Source organism: Phocoena sinus, chromosome 4, assembly GCF_008692025.1.
Source record: "Phocoena sinus isolate mPhoSin1 chromosome 4, mPhoSin1.pri, whole genome shotgun sequence".
Taxonomy (NCBI): Eukaryota; Metazoa; Chordata; class Mammalia; order Artiodactyla; family Phocoenidae; genus Phocoena; species Phocoena sinus.
Window position 1 is genome coordinate 7331152 of NC_045766.1, and position 15996 is coordinate 7347147.

The following is a 15996-nucleotide window of genomic DNA, read 5'->3' on the forward strand; positions in this document are numbered from 1 at the left end:
GGCCCAAGACCACCACAGCCCCGCAGCCTCTCATTCCAGGACCCAAGCCACCCACCATCAGACTGGCACCAGCCCCGGGACTCCCTGGGCCCCAGTCCCCCCAACCAGTAGTCTGGTACCAGCTCCAAGACACCTTGGATTCTTCAGCCGGCTGCCCTGGGATCCAGCCCAACTCACCAGCAGGCCAACACCAGTTTGGGGACACCCCAGACCCAGCAGCCAGCCATGTCAGGAACTGGCCTCACCCACCAGTAGGCCGATACTACATCCTGGACCCCTAACACATAACCACCCACTCCAGAAGCCAGGTCCACCCACTAGGGTCAACGCTAGACCCAGAAACCCCCAGGGTCCTGCAGCTAACAGCCTTGGACTCAGCCCCACCAACCAGTGGCTGGCAGCCTCTGTACAAGCAGGGCCTTGGCAACCAGCCCGACTGGGAACAGGCCATGCCTACCAGACCACTGACAATAGTCAACCTGCTACAACAGAAGGACCCATGCAGCCCACACAGGGAGCAACCCCAGACCATATATCTCTGATGACCAGAGGGGAGTGCACTGCTGGGAGACACATAGGGTGTCTCCTGCATAAGGCCACTTCTCCAAGGTCGAGAAACATAACCAAGCTACTAGATACATAGAAATAAAAACCGCCAACTGGGCAAAAGGAGGCAACAGAGGAATGTGTTCCAAATTAAGGAATAAGATAAAATCCCAGAAGAAGAACTAAGTGAAGTGGAGATAAGTAATCTACCCAATAAAGAGTTCAAGGTAATGATCATAAATATGTGCAAAGAATTCAGAAGAAGATTAGATGCACAGAGTGACAAGTTAGACGTTTTTAACAAAGAGTTAGAAAATATAAAGAACAACCAAACAGAGGTGAAAAATACAATAACTGAAATCAAAAATACACTAGAATCAACAGTAGAAAAAAAAAAAAAAGAATCAACAGTAGACTAAGTGATACAGAGGAACAGATCAGCAAGCTGGAAGACAGAGTAGTGGAAATCACTGAAGCTGAACAGAAGAAAAGAAAAACAAGTGGACAGTTTAAGAGACCTCTGTGACAACATTAAGTGCACTAGCATTCACATTAAAGGGGTCCCAGATGGAGAAGAAAGAAAGGTGCAGAGAACATATTTGAAGACATAATAGTTGAAAACTTCCTTCACCTGGGAAAGGAAACAGACATCCAGGTCCAGGAAGCACAGAGGGTCCCAAACAGGATCAACTCAAAGAGCTCCACACGGTGACACATTGTAATTAAAATGGGAAAATTTAAAGATGAAGAGAGAACACTAAAAGCGCAAGGGAAAAGCAACAAGGTAAGTACAAGGGAACTCCCATAAAGCTATCGGCTGACTTTTCAACAGAAACTCTGCAGGCCAGTAGGCAGTGACACAGTATATTAAAATGATGAAAGGGGGAAACCTACAACCAAGAATAATCTACCCAACAAGGCTTTCATCCAGAGTTGATAGGGAGATCAAAAGTTTTATGGACCAGGAAAAGCTAAAAGAGTTCAGCACCACCAAACCAGCTCTAAAAGAAATGTTAAAGAGACTTCTCTAAGTAAAAAAGAAAAGGCCACAACTAGAAACATGAAAATTATGAAAGTAAAAATCTCATTGGTAAAAGCAAATACACAGTTAAATAAGTAAATCAACCAGGCATAAAGCGAGTAGGAAGGTTAAAAGGTGAAAGTAGTAAAATCATCTATAACCACAATAAATAGTTAAGGGATACACAAAACAAAAAGATGTAAAATATAATGTCAAAACAGTAAATGTGGGTGCGGGGAGTAAAAATTCAAGATTGTTAAAATGTATTTGACCTTAAGAGATCAGCAACTTAAAATAATCACACATATATATAGAGAGATTGCTATGTGCAGCATGGGGAATACAGTAAATAACTCCGCAATATCTTTGTATCGTGACATATGGTAACTTGTGGTGATCATTTTTACATGAATAGAAATACTAAACCACTATGTTGTGTAACAGGAACTAACACAGTGTTGTAGGTCAATTATACTTCAAAAACAAACAAACAAACAAATTCATAGAAAAAGAGACCAGATTTGTGGTTACCAGAGGTGGGGGGGGGGGGGAGGGATTGGATGAAGGTGGTCAAAAGGTACAAATAAGTAAGTACTAGGGATGTAATATACTACCTAGTAAATATAATTGACACTGCTGTATGTTATACATGAAAGTTGTTAGACAGAAAATCCTGAGTTCTCATCATGAAAAAGAAAATTTGTTTTCTACCTCTTTGATTTTGTATCTGTATGAGATGATGGACATTCACTAAACTTAATGTGGTAATCATTTCTTGAAGTATGTAAGTCAAATCATTGTGCTGTGCACCTTACACTTACACAGGACTGTGTGTCAATTATAGTTCAACAAAACTGGAAGAGAAACTAAATAAATAGGCTAAATTTTCCCACTAGTAAAAGCTATAAAATGATAAGAAAAGTATGCTAATGAACAACTAACATGTGAAAGAGGTTCAACTTCATGACTAATCAGACACATCAAAATCATAACAATATATCACTTTTTGTTCATAACATTCAGGAGGCTGGTAAAATACAGTGGTGGTAAGCTTATGAGAAAATGGATATCCTCACACAATTTCAGTGGGAACATAGTTAGTTTAGCAGGAAAATTGTAGACAGTATTAAAATATTAATGGTGAATATGATTTGACCCAGCAATTCCACTTTTAGGACTCTATCTTACAGAAGTGCACAAGTATAACAGAATATATAAACCCAGTTTTATTGCAGCACTTTTGGATAGTTCAAATTGAAACAACCTAAACATCCCCAAAAAAGGCAGAATTTGATGCCCTATATATCTACTCTATGAAATATATTATGATGCAGTATATATAATACTGTGGAATAAATTATGGCTACTTTCATTACATAAATTATCCATGTTATGGAATATAATACTGTGGAATAAACTATGGTTACTTTCATTATATAAATTATCCATGTTATGGAATATTTTTCAAGTATTGAAAATGAAGTAAGTATATATTATTAGCATAGAAAGATCTACAAGATAGGTGAAGTGGGGAAAAAATTGCAAAATATCAAGTGTGAATCCATTTATATTATTTATATGAATGCAAATGCATAACAAAGGTGTGTAAGAACGCACACTAAAGCCTTTGCAGATGGGGAATAGGGTTACCAGGCAAGGGCGTGTGTGTGTGTGTGTGTGTGTGTGTGTGTGTGTGTGTACAGAAGTCAGGAGTCAAGGAGGACTCCACTTTTTATTCTCTGTTTGTCCTATTTGCAATGTATATTTGTGTTTTAATTTTGTAACTTTAAAATATTTTTCAATGGACAGTTTATTACTATTCTTTCACAAATATAAAAGTTTCTCTGAAAGTTTTAAGATATGATCATGGCAATTCCTCAAAATAGTCCACAGGGTTAATGAAAGTAATTCTATAAAATTATGGACAATTAAAGTACTGGCAACCACTTATTAATAAATAGCGAAACACTATTTTATATATATGGTATATATTTCTTTTTTCATAAAAATAAAACTCACACAACATACTTAAAATAAAGCCACACAAATCTGTAGAATCCACCCAATCTTCATAAGGCTGGGTTTGAGAGATTTTAAGTGGAAGCTTGAAAGAAGAGGTTGACAGTATTTCTTTTGAGTGCTCTTTCCTTAACTCTAAAGTCTATTACATATTGCCACATTGTCATTTCCACTTGTTACTTTAAGAAATTAGCTAATCTGGAGCTTCCCTGGTGGCGCAGTGGTTAAGAATCCGCCTGCCAATGCAGGGCACACGGGTTCAAGCCCTGGTCCGGGAAGATCCCACATGCCGCAGAGCAACTAAGCCTGTGCGCCACAACTACTGAGCCTGCGCTAGAGCCTGCGAGCCACACTACTGAAGCCCACGTGCCACAACTACTGAAGCCTGTGCGCCTAGCACCCATGCTCCGCAACAAGAGAAGCCACTGCAATGAGAAGCCCACGTACCACAACAAAGAGTAGCCCATGCTAGCCACAACTAGAGAAAGCCCACGTGCAGCAACAAAGACCCAATGCAGCCAAAAATAAATAAATAAAATAAAATCTATTGAAAAAAAGTCTATAAAAAGAAGAAATTAGCTAATCTGCAACATCATCTTATTTTCTTCCACATTAAAGGCTTCGTGTCCATGCAGTTTATATTTCTTTGGCTATAAATAAATTGGACACATTTTATCTCCCACAGAGCTATGCTGGGGAAAAAAAAATCCCTTCAGAGAAGCCAGTTTTATACATTTTATTCCTTTTACCTCATCAAAGGTCAAATTAATTTCACCTGGGTTGTTTACACTTTTTCAAACACTTCTGCTGGGATTAAAAAAAAATCCTTCATCTACTAGAGATAAACAGCCTAGGCTAGCCAAGAGTGGGACTACATTTAGTGAAGCATCCATTCAACTTTTGCCCTTGGCAAGATGGGAGAGAGGGAGAGAGAGAGAGAGACAGACAGAGACATGAATATGAATGAGAGTAAACTCATAACTGCTATAAAGGAACCATGGAACCATGGAACTTCTAACTAGGCTGAAGTGCCAGAACCTAAAAGAAATTAGAATCTAACGATGAGGACATACAAACGTAACAGGGAAGAACAAATCTGACTCCATATTGGATCTGCTTCTTTTACTTTGATCTTTGTATTCTACTGCTTTTGCCACAAATTAAGAATGTTGTCTAGAGCCTGAAATATACAGGATAGCCCATTCTCAAAGCTCTGATCTTTAAAGCTATAACATCTTTCCATTCACATAGAGATAAAAAGTTGCAAAACAGAGAATAACATTTGTCCTGTTAGAGGTTTACCTGAGCATCATGACCAGACCTACATGGACAGCTGCAAGAACAAAGGATTCTGACACCAAGAAGTTTGCACCAACCAACCACACCCCTTCCTCTTTTAGTATAAAAGAAGCCTGAATTCTAAGTGGGGCAAGATGGTTCTTTGGGACAATAGTCTACCACCTTCTTGGTCTGCTGGCTTTCCAAATAAAGCTTCTATTACTTGCCCCAACAACTTGTCTCTTGATTTCCTGGCCTGTTGTGCAGTGAGCAGAATGACCTCGGACTTAGTAACAGAAAGACCACCTGCAGAATACTCATATGACAAGAGTCCTAGGGTTTCCTCTGACAACTAGATCTGTTACCAATACAACAGCTATTGATAAAGTAAGAAGGAGAGTGACTCAATTTTTTCTCAGAACTTCTATAGGTGAAAAATAGAAGAGAGCATTTACTAGTTTCTTGAATCAATGGAAAACCTGTGAACACCAGCTTTAAAATGTTCATTTCGCTTCACAGAAATATTGATTCCAATGCTCTCAATTAATTTTTCACCTCAAGGCAAGCAAAGTTGTTTTTTCTCCCTTAACTAGGCCATCTCTGCTAGCTCAAGATCGATTTTGCCAAAAATCAACTAGTTATCACCAACATTTGCCAAATGTATCAACTCTTCTAAGGAATGTTAGTAGACAAAAATTATAGTCAATGACTATACATTCTTTTTTTGAAGCTGTTATGAATACATCAGCCTTAATATTTTATTTCTATCAATTAAAATTTAAAATTTCAGCACTTCACGTGATGAAATGGGTTTTGGCTTTTTTTTTTTTTTTAGTTCTTTCACATTCTTTGCAATTTCATTTTTTTATACTTTCAGACTTAAAGTAAGTTTATTTCACCAAATTCATATCAAGCATGATTTTGTAATTACTAGCAAAATAGTTAACTTGTTTTTTTTTTTTTTTGCGGTACGCGGGGCTTTTACTGTTGTGGCCTCTCCCGCTGCGGAGCACAGGCTCCAGACGTGCAGGCTCCGGATGCGCAGGCTCAGCGGCCATGGCTCACGGGCCCAGCTGCTCTGCAGCATGTGGGATCTTCCCGGACCAGGGCACGAACCCCGTGTACCTTGCATCGGCAGGTGGACTCCCAACCACTGTGCCACCAGGGAAGCCCTAGTTAACATTTTAAATCAATTTACTTGCTTTGGAACATCTTTTAGGCAAATTCATGTTTATGGTCATTGTAAATCAAATCTTACTCTAACTTTGGTCGTATTTGAATATGAATTACAAATTTCTGAATATTAAATACATTCACAAAATCATAAGAAAACTGAGTCATCTTATGACCTTTTAAAAAATTACCTTTCAACCAAATAATTCTTAAAAATACTGCTATGAAGATAAAAATCCAATAACCTAAAATTCACAGAAATATTTAAAAGCTATTAATACAGTCCTATAATATGAATTGCTATAAAATTTATAAATTAATAAATGATTAACTAAGCAAAATCAATGCTACTTGAAAATTTAAAAGATCCTTTAAAAGACATAAAAGCAAAAGTGACTTTAAAAGGAATTTAAGAGATTACCATAAGCTAAATAATTCCCATATGAAACATTTGTTAGATTCATCAAAAATAGTAAATAAAAAACAATGTACTTGTAAAAAACAATGCATTCATAAAAATTAATCAACTCAGCAACTGAATATTTATTGGATATATTAAAAAAGAAATGATAATTTTGATAAATTCTTCAAATCAGCCATTGAGCAAATAGATTTTTGGGGAACTGATGAGCTTTTAAACTTTCTGGTCTGTCAAAGTGTGACCCACAAATTCACTTTAACTATGAAATTTCTTCATCCAAACAGCTTTGATTTGGCTGACATCTAAAAATCCTTCACTTGCAAGATGAGCATGAAAAGGTATGTCCTATAATCTAGGGATATGTTTAGCAATTTATTTGGTTATTCAAATATATATATATGGGTTATGGCTGAGTCAAAAAGAAAAACTACCCATAGTCTATGTAAAAATCTTGCGGAATGCAGGCCAGTTTTCTTCAAGAATGAGCTTTTAACTGAAAACAAACAAATTTTAAAAACCTAAAATTCTTTATTTTAACATAAAGCATTAATAATGACCTAATTTTAAACTGTACTTCTATAAAGGAAGGATCATGTTGTCAAACAAATAATAACTTCCTAAATTTATTATTCCTAATTTATAGAATAATTTTGTTAAAGTAGTATCTAGTTAGATTTTTCTTAGACTTTTTAGAATCATCATATGCTATGGAATAGGAGTTAGCAAACTGAGGCCCTTGTGCTAAATTCAACCTATCACCTGGTTTTGTAAATAAAGTTTTATTAGAACATAGCCATATTCATTAATTTACATATTGTCTATAGCTGCTTTCACGCTACAAATGCCAAGTTGCACAGTTGTGATGGAGACCTTAAAACCTAAAATATTTACTCTCTGGCCCTTTACAGAAAGATTGCTGACCCCTGCTCTAGAATATATTTGTACACCCCACAACAAGGAGCCAAAGATCCTATCTTTGGCTAGTTGTTGTCCAACTAGCCAAAGATAGTTGGACAGAGGCAGGAGATAGATGGGCCCTCAGGGCAAACGGTTTGAGTTCATTCCCTGTGGACCGACACTCCAAGATGAGAATAACAGGCAATTGAGAGAGAAGACTGGGCCCTGCCCAGATAGAAAAGAGCACGTATTCCTCATTCTCGAAGTCAGGAGACCTCCCCAACTACACGTGCCCAGAAAGGCTCCTTGGACGTCCAAAGGGGAGAGATGTTAAGTGGCCAAATCTACCCATAGGCCTCTTCGGTAGAATCCATCTTAGCTAAGGGATGCACGCACACACATGGGAAGAGCCTGAGATACACCAAATGTGGACTTTAAACCAGGCAAATCAAAATGACTGGTCAAAGGAAACACAGAAGAAATGCCCCATAAAAGTGATTCAAAAGTGCCATGAGAGCACAGCTCTCCCTCTGAGCCCGCCCGTGTTATCCACACGTACTGTACTTCTTTTTCCCTAATACTTTGTTTCACTACTTTCCGTCTTTGTGGGAATTCTTTTAATGCAAAGCCGGGGCCGGGGCCTTGTCACTGACCACTGGTCTAGTGGCTAGGATGCAGTGCTCTCACTGCCACCACCGGACCTCAATCACTGGCTGCGAACCGAAACCCTCCTTCAAGGCGCTGCAGGCCAAGGCCATCCGAGATCAGGTCCAATGTTATGGTAAATGTTACACCTTAAAACTTGGGCTAAAGCCCACTAAAAAAATAAATGTTAAGTATAGAAACAAAAACCGTATAGCAGTACTTGGACATAAAATGGGAAACCAGATAATAGAAAATATGCCTATAATTTTATTAGATCATTCATAAAAATAAAAATACCTATTTTAAAACCTATTAAGAGCTCACGGACCCCCAAGAATATATCTGATGACCCTATTCTATTCCTAGTACTTGCAAACCACAGTAATAGACAATAGAAACATAAATATATAAAAATGTAATTTTATAGCTTCTCCTGATTTATGGAATCATCAGTTGATCCAGCCAACGAGTGGATGACAACTGGTAAAAGTTTATTCACAAGGACTGTTTTGATTGTTTTACATGTGCAATTTTAAAAGTATTATTTAATAAAAGGAAAATACTCATGTCTACAGTTCCACTGTATGTTTGGAACTCCATGTGAGTTTGGTAAAGGAAATTCTGAAAGGGAATCACTTCCAGACTCAGGCAATTTTGAACTGACCACATGGAGTGCAGTCTTATGACCAAAGTGAGCAATAAACTGGGGTGAGAAAACTTGAGTCAACAACAAGGTCTAGTAATCTTTACTCAGCCAGTCATGTTTTTTCTGGCTGTTTCAGCGTGAGGTTTTATTGTTGTTCTCTTATTGCTATTATTTATTTATATTTATAGACAGAAGAGAGATAGATAGATTTATGCTATCATGTACGGTCATTTAATACCATAAATCACATACTTTGTAAAAGCTGTGTTAATTTTACTTATGAGTTTTTCAGGTTACTCCCTGTTGATTAGAAGTTATCCAAATTTGGCTCGTAATTCCAATGGGATCGGGGAAAACATGTTAAAGAAAGAATAATGTTTCATGAACCGTGAAAATAATATGAAATGCAAATTTCTGTGATCATAGATAAAGTTTTATTCAAATATCATCATGCCCTTTTTTGTTGTTGTTGTTTGTTTGTTTTTTGCAGTACGCGGGCCTCTCACTGCTGTGGCCTCTCCTGTTGCAGAGCACAGGCTCCGGACGCTCAGGCTCAGTGGCCATGGCTCACGGGGCCCCGCCGCTCCGCGGCATGTGGGATCTTCCCGGACCGGGGCACGAACCCGTGTCCCCTGCATCGGCAGGCGGACTCTCAACCACTGCGCCACCAGGGAAGCCCCCCAAGCCCCCCACCATGCCCTTTTGTTCACATATTGTCTATGGCTGCTTTCATGTTACAACAGCAGAGTAGAGTGAGAGACCATAGGCCTGTCAACCTAAAATATTTACTATCTGGCACATTACAGAAAAAAATTGACAACCCCTGATTAAGACTGTACAGAAATTTGGAATAAGCAAAAAAATGTACTGGATGTCTCCAATGAAATGCCATGCATTGTCCCCCGTCTCCTCTCCACCCCACCACGGAAAAAGCCAGTTTCACCTCTTCTTGTAAATTCATTTCAACATCTCTGTTCCATATCAGTTAGAGATTCTTCGACTTCTCCTTTGAACACTGCAACAGCTGCATACTGCCCTTTTTGAGAATAGGTTAAATGAAATCTTTAACACATGTTTATTTTACATCTGTATGAAAGTTATGAATTTTCCTTTTTCAAATGTATCCTTCAACAGAATAAGAAGAACACATCAAAGAATATTATTCTCCCTGCCCCACCACTTGCATCATGTGAGGGGCAAGCACACAAAAGTGATCTGTTTATGCTCTGCCCTTTCAATATATGAATAAAAGACAAGGCTCAGGAAAGGTGCCCTTAAGCAACACAATAATTTGTGAAATGCCAGGTGTTTATACAAGGTTTTCTTTTGGAGAGACTTTTGAAAATGAAACAAAAGGCATATTCAAGTGTAAAGGACATTCATTTCAAGCCAGTAAGGGTGACTTGCAAAGCTTTTTTTTTTTTCTTCTTTTTTTAAGAGGAGCAGTCTGCAAAAAATAAAACCACCGTGAGAGAATGCACCCAACTGGGTTGTATCAATGCAGCAATGTCTCCCAGACAGGCTGCAAAGGTGATTCAGGAGGACAGTTACCTGCCCCAGCAAATTTCCATGCTGATGAATCTAGTTCCTTTAGACACATTTAACGTCTAGAATTGTTATTTACTGTTGTTTTTTGAAGCATATTTAGGAGTACTTTTTATTATTGTCTCACTAAATCCCATTTTCCATGAGATGCTAATCTTGCCAACTGGAGTTTGCGCAACTGCTATCTGCAATTGGCAAAATATGAACTTAGAGTTGAAGCAGAGAGAATGAGCGCGTGTGACTTTGTGTACGTACATTGCGTGCTGGGGGTTCAGCTCACTCAGAATGCAAACCATGAGAAAACCTCAAAGAATGTTTTTAATAATGGTTATATTTTTGGATAAATGTGGAGAGTAAATATAATTACTTTGACAGAATCACCGGTAATTGGAATGCATGACTTCTAATAAGTCTGAATCAATGTTTTTCATTAGATTTAAATCGCCTTTAAAAGGAAAAAGGGCAAATAAATTACAGGAGCACAAAAATTGTAACTACCTAAAGTCAGCTACAGTGATAATGATCCTCTTTTACTGTCCAAATTATGATCATGGGAGAGATATGATACACATGAAAATAAAGCCCAACTTGAAATTAAATTCTTTCATACAGAAAAATAATTTGCAAATCTTATATCTGGTAAAGGACTTGTATCCAGACTATACCTCTTATAACTCAATAAATTATAGTAATAATCCAATTTAAAATGCGGCAAAAGGCTTGAATAGACATTTCACCAAAGAAGACATCAAATAGCTAATAAGTACATGAAAAGGCATTCAATACCATTTGTCATTAGGAAAATGCACATTAAAACCACACTGAGGTACCACAACACAGCCACTTAATGGCTATAATCAAAACACAGACAGTAATAAGTTTTGGCAAGGATGTGAAGAAACAGGAACTCTCATACATTACTGGTAAAAATGTGCAGTGACGCAAACACTTTAAAAATAGTTTGGCAGTATAAGACGTTAAACATAAATGTTCAATGACCCAACAATTCCACTCTTATGAATCTACCCAAGAGAAATAAAAACACATGTCTACAAAAGACTTGTACGAGAATTTCATAGCATCGATACTCAGCCAAAATCTAGAAACAATTCAAATGACCGTCAACTGGTGAATGGATAAACCAAACATAGTATATCCAGGCAACGGACAGTAGTCCATTCAGCAATATAAAGGAACAAATTACTGACACATACTACAACATGGATGCACCTCAAAAACATTATGTTAAGTGAAAGAAGGCAGATTTAAATGACTCCATACTGTATGGTTTCATGGTTTCATTTGCATGAAATATCCAGAAAAGGCAAATTTATGGAGACGGAAAGCAAATCAGTTGTTGCCTGGGGGTGACAGAAATGCTCTAAAACTAGACCTTGGCGATGGTGGCAAAACTCTGTACATTAAACAAAAAATCACTTAACTGCACACTCAGAAAAAATTCATGGAATGTAAATTAGACTCAGTAAAACTGTAAACTACCTATTGAAATCTTTTAAATTCTACAGATATTTTATGGCAAAAGTTTGAATAGCTTTTCCATTAAATCCCCGAAAACTAAACCATATTTAACAAAGCCTCACCCATTTTGGTTAAATATTTTGACCACAAGGCAGATGCTTGAAGACCTAATGGACTTGCATTGAAAAAGAATGCCACAGCATTGTCCGTCTCTAGATTTGCATTTCGCCTACCTGTCCTTCAATAATCTAGTGTCTCAATATATGCCTTCAAAATTCATTCCCTGGGCAAATGTGTTTGAGGAGCACTGCACACTACATTTGCCTCTTAGTACATCTTAGCTTAATAAAGGTTCTGAGAAGTCCTGCATCAGCAACAATACTGGTGGACTTTATTTAACACCATTTTTCAATGAAATATCATTACTGTCTAGAATGTTATAGAGAATGACATGTCCCTGTATCCCTGAACCAGTTTTATTAAATTTCAACATATTCCATTTTTGCTTTCAGTTATATTGGGTAAAAATATTAGATATAGAGTTAGAGCACTTCTGTATCCTAATTCCACCTCTTCTTCTCCAGCTGTATTCACTACCCTAACCTGGTGTTTATCATTCCCATGCCCATTATTATACTACTGATATTACCGTATAGATATGTCTGTTAATAATATATTTTTATATATTTCTAAACTTTATATGAGCAATGACACACTTGCCTTTTTTCCCCTCAAGACTGTGTTTTTGAGATTCTTCCATGTTACAAATGGTTCCTCTTCATAGGTGTTTAGTTCATTATCTGATTACATCCAGAATTTCCGTACCAATTTATAGTCACTTTTACTATTATAAATAATGATGCAACAAGCATTCTGGACCTACCTCTTTATGCACTAGTAGTGGGTTATCTTCTAGAACATATTTTGAAAAGTGGCATAGCTCTGTTAAAAAGCAGCCTCATGTTCAAGTGTACTATAACTTGTCCAATTGCTCTTCCAGAGAGCTACTAGAACTCATAGTAATATAAGCATATTTAAAACCTGTTTCAACTCATAGTAATATAAGCATATTTAAAACCTGCTTTTCCAAATTCTTGCCAATACATGTTATATACACATTTTCAAAGTTTATACTAACCATATAGATGTAAATTTTAATTTGCATTTTCTTGGTTACTAGTGAGGTTGAGCCATCTTTCCCTTTTTCTTTCTTCTGTTGACTTACCATAAGAGTTTCCTCCTCTCTGACTTGTCTTGACCCGTTTCTTTTTTAGATGAATATAGGAGTTCTTCTAAATTCTGTACGTGATCCTTTGTCAGTCACATATGTGGCAAATACCTACTTCTACTCTGTAGCCTGCATTTCAACTATGTTTATGGGAGATGCTGTTGTTGTTCAATAATTTAAATTTTTACTTTAATTGTATTTGTCAAACTTTTTTATAGTTCATGCTCTTTGTGTATTTTTTTTAAACATCTTTATTGGAGTATAATTGCTTTACAATGGTGTGTTAGTTTCTGCTGTATAACAAAGTGCATCAGCTATACATATACATACATCCCCATATCTCCTCCCTCTTGCATCTCTCTCCCACCCTCCCTATCCCACCCCTTTAGGTGGTCACAAAGCACTGAGCTGATCTCCCTATGCTATGTGGCTGCTGCCCACTAGCTATCTATTTTACACTTGGTAGTGTGTATATGTCCATGCCACTCTCTCACTTCGTCCCAGCTTACCCTTCCCCCTCTACATGCCCTCCAGTCCATTCTCTACGTCTGTGTCTTTACTCCTGTGTTCATCAGAACCATTTTTTTTTAATTCCACATGTATGTGTTAGCACATGGTATTTGTTTTTCTCTATCTGACTTACTTCACTCTGCATGACAGACTCTAGGTCCATCCACCTCACTACAAATGACTCAACTTCATTTCTTTTTATGGCTGAGTAATATTCCATTGTATATATGTGCCACATCTTCTTTATCCATTCATCTGTCGATGGACACTTAGGCTGCTTCCATGACCTGGCTATTGTAAATAGCGCTGCAATGAACATTGGGGTGCATGTGTCTTTTTGAATTATGGTTTTCTCTGGGTATATGCCCAGTAGTGGGATTGCTGGGTCGTATGGTAGTTCTAATTTTAGTTTTCTAAGGAACCTCCATACTGTTCTCCATAGTAGCTGTATCAATTTACATTCCCACCAACAGTGCAAGAGGGTTCCCTTTTCTCCACACCTTCTCCAGCATTTATTGTTTGTAGATGTTTTCATGATGGCCATTCTGACTGGCGTGAGGTGATACCTCATTGTAGTTTTGATTTGCATTTCTCTAATGATTAGTGATGTTGAGCATCCTTTCATGTGTTTGTTGGCAATCTGTACATCTTCTTTGGACAAATCTCTATTTAGATCTTCTGCCCATTTTTGGATTGGGCTGTTTGTTTCTTTGATATTGAGCTGCATGTGCTGCTTGTATATTTTGGAGATTAATCCTTTGTCAGTTGTCTCTGTGTATTTTTAAATGCTTCCCTTCCTATGATCAGAAAGGTATCCTCCTATATTTCATGTTTTGTGACTTATTTATCTAAGTCTTTAGTCCGCTTAGAATTTAAGGGTTAGCTCACCCTTTCCCAATTCATTTGTAATGTCAACTCTGCCCTATTTTCTTTTTAGGGCTTGATAACTTTTTATTGAAGTATAGTTAGGTTCCAATGTTGTGTTAGTTTCAGGTGTAGAGCAAAGTGATTCAGATATAGATATAGATGGATAGATTGTCTTTTTCAGATTCTTCTCCCTTATAGGTATTACAGAATATTGAGTATAGTTCCCTGTGTAAGGTTTTTATACATACCTAGATCTGTTTCATTGTTCTGTACTCTGTTCCACTGGTCATTTTTGTTATGCCTGCACATTGCCTGGTTATACACTTATGGTAATTTAATAAATAATGAATCTTGCCAGCTGGTAGAACTGGTCTCCAAACTTTCTTGTTATTCTTCAACATAATCTTGTGTATTCTTTGTTCTCACAGTATTTACATTCCCCAGGGCTTCCTACATAGACGATCTCTAACCTCTTCTAATTTGTGTATTTTGTTTCTCTTTTTATTATTGTGGGGCCGTTAGGGACTTTCCACCCCCTCACTTGTTCCCGTAAACCAATTCTTCTCCCTATCGTGCGCCACTCCTTCTCCCTATCGAAACCAATTCTTCTCCCTATCGTGCGCCACTCCTTCTCCCTATCGAAACCAATTCTTGGAGTTTTTCAGTTGACGGGGACTTGCCAGACAGCGGGTAATTTTCCAGTTGCCCGTAACAGGTATACGCCCTAACCGCCACAATGAACAGACAACTATAACGGCCAGAAGGTGGGACAAAAGTTCCTAAGCCAATGAATTCAAAAGTCACCACATTTACCCAATCATTGTGAGAATATACCCGCCCTATGAATAAATAAACCTATAAAAAGTATGTGATTCCGCTTTTAGGGGTTCCCCATCGGCCTCCTGCGTGAGGTTCAGGGAACCCCGGTGCATCGGCTCCTAATAAACCTCTTGCGTGTTGCAACGGCTCTCGACTCTTGGCGGTTCTTGGGCGAGTTGGAATCCCTCGTAGACCGCTTGGGTCTAACATTTGGGGGCTCGTCCGGGATCCCCACTCGCCCCCGGGTCACAAGAACATCGGGAGTCGGAGGTATCAGGTAGGCTCGAGCCCAATTGTCTGTTTGTTTGTCGTTTGTTTGTTGCTAGCCGCCATTAGGAAAAAGCCGTGTGAACCGGCTTGCTGTGGAATCTGTATTGGACTCCTGGCTAGGCAGACGTGCCGAAAGCTGGTGTCCACGGGCCCCGGGGGACGCCCTGGTGGTCCATCTGGAAGGAGAAACAAATTTTGTCTCCCCTTCATCTGGTTCTGGCAGGTTATATAAGCTGCCATCTGAATTTGAGTTGGTTTCGGGTTTAAGTTCGCGGCGGCTGGTTCTGGCAGGTTATATAAGCTGCCATCTGAATTTGAGTTGGTTTCGGGTTTAAGTTCGCGGCGGCAATATCAATGTGTGTCTTTTGAAATTTTATTGTTTTTCTGTACTATTATCTTTCTTTTGACGGACGACAATGGGACAAACTATGACGACTCCTCTTTCTCTTACCCTAAGCCACTGGACCGAAGTTAGGGCTAGGGCCCACAACCTTTCGGTAGAAGTAAGGAAAGGAAAATGGCAAACGCTGTGTACCTCTGAGTGGCCTACATTTCAGACAGGGTGGCCACCCGAAGGATCTTTTTTGTTAGATAAGGTTGGGCTAGTCAAGTCTAGGGTCTTTAACACAGGA

The 15996-nt window shown here is 38.3% G+C and overlaps 1 protein-coding gene across 1 annotated transcript in view; it reads right to left on the minus strand.

Moving 5' to 3' along the window:
* Positions 1–15996, minus strand: part of KCNH8 (potassium voltage-gated channel subfamily H member 8) — a 401601-nt gene that overhangs the window by 342585 nt on the left and 43020 nt on the right. The window lies entirely within an intron of this gene.